At 45.7% G+C, this 5,221-nt stretch overlaps 1 long non-coding RNA gene across 1 annotated transcript; it reads left to right on the top strand.

Annotated features, from left to right (window-relative positions):
• Nucleotides 1–1,667: 1,667 nt before the first annotated feature.
• On the top strand, nt 1,668–3,150 carry LOC121675636. Its single transcript, XR_006020145.1, has 2 exons — nt 1,668–2,063; nt 2,893–3,150. It is a non-coding gene; the product is annotated as an uncharacterized LOC121675636 (long non-coding RNA).
• Nucleotides 3,151–5,221: the final 2,071 nt, after the last annotated feature.

Raw genomic sequence — 5,221 nt, 5'->3', positions numbered from 1 at the left:
CTCCTCCTCTTGTTTTACAAATATTCATTTATTCATTATGCTTCCTGTAAAAGTGCCTGCACACATACACATTTACACTGGATTTTTCTGCTGAACAAATGATGTGTTAGGATGTCTTGTATTATTTTTATGAATTTAGTTTGGCTTACATCAAGCTACTGTGAAAGATCCCCCATCTCAAGGTCTCTGTGGCAAGGGATATCTGTGTTATTGATGGTTTGGATTATTTCAGTTTGGGGGTGCTTCTCTTAAAAAAAAGCTGCAGAAACCCATTGCTTCTATGTTCTCTCATATTGAGTACCTTAAAGCTGAGAGACTGCTAAGTCACTCTGGAAAATATTGGCCTGGAAGACTTCACCCATCTGTGCAAATACACCACAATCCAATTAAACTGGCAGACTTCGCAATTATTTGCAGATTTCCACAATCTGGCAGCAGCAAGCAGATACAGCCTGTGTTGCGTAAGCGAGTTGTCGCAAGCCTGTGTGCCCCTGACAGAGCTCCCCAAAATCCTGGAGGAGGAGTGGGCAGCATGGAGTGTCCTGCAGATGGGCACACACCAAAGGGATGGGCTCCAGTGCCAAAAGCAGCCCCTAGCTGAGCTCCTGGCCCCAGCAGGGCAGGGTTGAACAATTCAATTTGCTGCACCATCCCCTCCAGAACTACAATATCACAAAGCCAATTTAAGAGGCTTCCATCCTTTGCCACTTATTCTCACCTCAGCTTTAAACAAGGCCTTTAAAATGAAACTGAAAAGTAAGAAAAGAAATTAACAAAAATAAAAGGATTGTGAGGGAGGAATAATCCAGATAATTTTGCAGCACTGCTACAAACTGTTGCACTTTCACTGCTGAGGAAGAGGGAGGTCAAAAAGTGGCCTTTTCTGAGGCAGGAAAGAAGATGCTAAACTCAGTAGTAACCACAGGACTATTTCCCCGACCTGTGTCAGCACACAGCCATGCTAATGTTTGTGACAGCAGAGGGAATGAGGGTTTGGAGAAGAGGGAAGGTGAGCTGGATGATTTCTGTGGCAGTGTCCCATCAGAGTGTTTGTAGCAGAGGGAATGAGGGTTTGGAGAAGAGGGAAGGTGAGCTGGATGATTTCTGTGGCAGTGTCCCATCAGAGTGTTTGTAGGGGATGGGATTCCCTCTGCCAGACAGATTGAGATACTCAAAGGCTCAGAAGTACTTAAAGTACTTTGAGTACTCAAAGATACTTTCAATTCAAAGAAGCAGTGTGTTTGTCCCTAACAGCTGATATGAAACTAATCATGTTAGTCCAAACTTCAGGCTAACTTCTTAATATCTAGGCCTAGACTCTTACAAAAAGCCCACCAAAATAAAACTCTTAAGATCTGCTTCAAAGTTGCTTTTTTTCCACCATCACCATTTCCAGCTGCACGTTTTCACCCTGGTTTCACCTTCTCCCTCAGTGGAGTGGATGCCCATCTTCGGCAAGGTTTTAGCTAGGCCTGGGAAGTGCCTTGGGTTAAACTAGCAATAAAGGAGGGACAGAGTGGGGGTGTGTTTAATATTCAGTGTAGCTCCCAGGTCTGGTTCACACCACAACCCCACCAACAGCAGTGTTGGCAGGGCCCACGGGTCAGTAGGTGGTAGGCACTGAACTTTGGCCACAGGTGCTCAGCCACGGAGGGGATTCCCAGTCCTCGGCTGGTCCCTGCCAGCTGGTATTTCCATGCAACGTGAGGGGGAGATCCCCCAAAGCAAATGAGATGTTTTCACAAGCTGTGAGGTCGCTGGATCACACTGCCCTCCACAATGTGAGTGGACGTGTGAGGAGCTGAAGCAGCACTTTGAGCAAGGATCCAAGTAGGTGAGAAATAGCAAAGGCTGAGGTGGGAAGCTCTGGCCTAAGACCTGCTGCTCTCAAGACCTGCTCTAGTCACCACCCGTGCCTGCTGCAGGCTCTTCTGGAAACCATGGAACTGCAAGGAGGACCCAGCTCTGCACAAGCCCCAAAACCCGCAGGAGGAGGGGATGAGGGAAGTGAAACCTCGTTAAATTGTGGTTCCCAGCCTGTTTGGGAGACCCATCTCGGTTGGGTGAGTCTGCACCATTTCAGCAGCCTGTCCTCTTAAGACCTGCAGCCATGAAGAGGCCCAAACTCTTCCTTTCCAGAAACAAGGAATCAATCCCTTCAAAGCACGGCTGTGTGCGGAGCACAGAGCTCATCCAGCACCCCCATTTCAGATCCCACCTGCACCCCAACCAACAAGCTCTCCCAAGTCACCCAGCCTGGGGCTTCCTCCTTGTCTTTTGGGGTTGTTTCATGTTCAGGGCCTGAAACATAGGTCTTTTTAAAATGAATATATATGTTATTAATTCTCTCTGTTTCTTTTGTTCTCATATTTACGCAAAATGAAAATATTTCATCAGAGAGACTCTAAGATAAACAGTTCAATAGTCTTCTCTGAACATCCATTTAAAAATGGATTCAAGCAGGATGATTGCCTAGCCATGTGGTGTAGGCATCTTCATAGAAATAAGGGAGAAAATGGATGAAAAAGCAGCAAAGTTAAAAGAAATAGTTCCCAGAGCATTGTTCTCTACACAGCTAAGGCTTTTAATCTTAAGGCTGGGATTTGTCTTCATCACTGCTGATATATCCCTCTTTCTCCTTATTCCCATAGAGTATCTTCTTGCCAGCTCCTGCATCACTTTGTGGGAAACTGAGCTCTTCTGGCAAGCAGAAGATCTCCTAGTTTGTCAGCTTACAAGTCCATGGCAGTGAAATAGCATTGGCTCATCATTTCTGGGGCAGTTTCCAGTGGTCTGTGAAAATCACAGCAATCACGGAGGACAGGGTACAAGTTACCTCATTTTAGCTGCCTAAAATGGGATTCCTCATCTAAACTACTCATTTTCCCACAGGATGGAGCATCATCAGAAGACAAGTCATCCCTCTTCTCTGGGACATCAGCTGGGATAGGTGAATCACCCTCTGGAGGTGCCCGTGTCTGTTCGTGGGCTTTGGAGAGTACCTACATGTCGAGATCAGACTGGATGTGAACTTCCAGTCAGCCAAATCTAAGCGAGTCTTGCCCACAGTGCTGGCATCTCCCCGAGGTTTCCATTTGCAGCAGCACTGTAACAGATGCTGAGAATACATTAAATGCTTTCCTAATGTCACATTCCCATGTCTGCAATCATGGTAATTGCCTCAGTGGAGTTTTGCAATTGCAAACGAGCAGGAAGCCATCTGCAAAGGAATCTGTCTATTAAGACATGGCCCCTACTCTGGAAGTGCTTGAAAAGCCCCAGCACATTTCTTGGACTAAAGATAAAAAATAAAAAAATTAATTTAAAAAAAAGGTCATACTCCTGCAGCAATATGGAAGGTATCCAGAATGCACTCCAGTGATCCAAGGAATAGACTGACTTTTGCTTTAGGACTGTGCTAATTAAATACTGCTAACTACATCTGAATAGAATTAAGTCTAATTTAAGGCCCTTTCTAAGCTCCAGGGCAATGTAGGCTGGTCCTAAAAAAAGAAATTACCGACTGCTGACAACAGGTGTCAGCAACAGGAGCGGCTGAACCAGGGCTGAATGTGAATTAGCCGCAAGTGTAGACAAGGACAAGCTAAGTTCAGCAGTGTTGCTGCAGCCACGATGAGACCTGTCTGGAAGCAGGGATAAACCTGGGGAGCAGAGCAGGTACGAACCAGAACAGTCACAGTGCAGCTGCCTTCGTCAGTGTGTGCAGATAATCAGTGCTGATCTAATTTTCTGTGGCGTAGATAAGGTTTGTTTTAGCACCACACATGCCAAAAACACCTTAGGTTCCCATAGGAATTCTTGGGTGGCAGCCAAGGGGAATATTTTGCAATGAGTACTGTGCTCCCTTTCTCTTACTTCTCCCCCCCGCCCTTCAGTCCACAGGAATTCCCCCAAAGAGGGATCAGGTGTTTTACTTCTCTTTTCCATGTGCATCCATATAAAATCGAGCAGGAAAGGTACTACAAAGCCTTGGACAAACCAGGGCAGCAGAGCACCATTGGCCCCACCAGTCCTTTGCTGGCAGCTCTTTTGCTACCATTTCCTGCTGGCTCCTACACTGTCTTTCTCATCGTATTTCTTTAGCAACATCCCGTGTCTCTTCTTCTCCCCCCCTTGCTCTTTTGCTTTTAAATATATATTTAAGATGGGCTTTTTTTTCCCTGCCCTTTCTCTGTAATTTATCCCATATGTGTCTATGACTCTTCCAATAAAAAGCTTTTGCCCAAGTCTGTCTTTGTAGCCAGTTTTTCCTGTTTTGGCTTTATTTTTAATACTTTTTGCTGTCATGCTCTTTTTCTCCACTGCTTTCAAACCCAGGCCTGTTTAACCCTTTCAGCCTTCCTGACCTCCACAAGCACAAACATCAGTTCCATCTCCATATGCTGTCATTCCCTCTCCATCAAGGAAGCAAGAAAAACAGGTTTGTGGCTGGTATTTGTTAACAGAACAAAAACAGCAGGTTAAAATTCCTCTGGGCTTGTTTTTGACTTGGTAAAAAGACGGGGTAAGGGCAGGACTGAGAGCTGAGGATGCACACCCAGGCTCCCACCTGAGCTGAGTGGCACACCTGCTCTTCCACAGGTATGGGGAGGGGAAAGGCAGCAAATCCAGACTCCGTGAAAGGAAGGGCAGTTTCAGCCATTTCAAAAGAGTCACACCCACCCCAAATTAACACCCCTGTTTTCGTTTGCCTTCCTACCTCCTATTAGAGTATTTATCTTCCAAGACACATTACAAAATGAAAGCTTTGCCAGGGGTTAAGGGTGTTGGACCAAGCTCACAGGCTTTCCCCACTTGTAAGTATTCGGCACTTCCACCTCGGTTAGATTTCCTGCAAAGAAAGAAAAGACAATTTCTGCTCCGGATTTGTGACAAGGCTGCACAGTGGATCCACACTTGTGCTCAGAATAAAAGCCTTTAATACTGTATCAAGAAAAACAATTGTGTATATGCCCAGCTTTCCACTGTAGCAAAGTAGACTTATTGTATTTGAAGGATGCGTGGGCTAAACACTGCCTTCAGAAAGCTTAAAAGATTAAATGAGAATTGCTGACAGTGGGCAGGAATTGGGACAGTCATTGGTGTCATTGTGGAACTGCTGCAGCCATTTTTGGGACATCCCACCTCAGGAAGGCTTAACTACTGGACCTTTTCCATCTCCCCTTTTAGGAGCTGGGGGTATCTAAGTAAGGAGCATCAG

The sequence above is a fragment of the Corvus kubaryi genome, unplaced genomic scaffold (genome assembly GCF_017639235.1).
Source record: "Corvus kubaryi isolate FWS band 111438036 unplaced genomic scaffold, C.kubaryi_AGA036_p1.0 74, whole genome shotgun sequence".
Classification (NCBI taxonomy): domain Eukaryota; kingdom Metazoa; phylum Chordata; class Aves; order Passeriformes; family Corvidae; genus Corvus; species Corvus kubaryi.
Note: the sequence above shows the minus strand (reverse complement) of the source record. Positions and strands in the feature narration are given on the sequence as shown.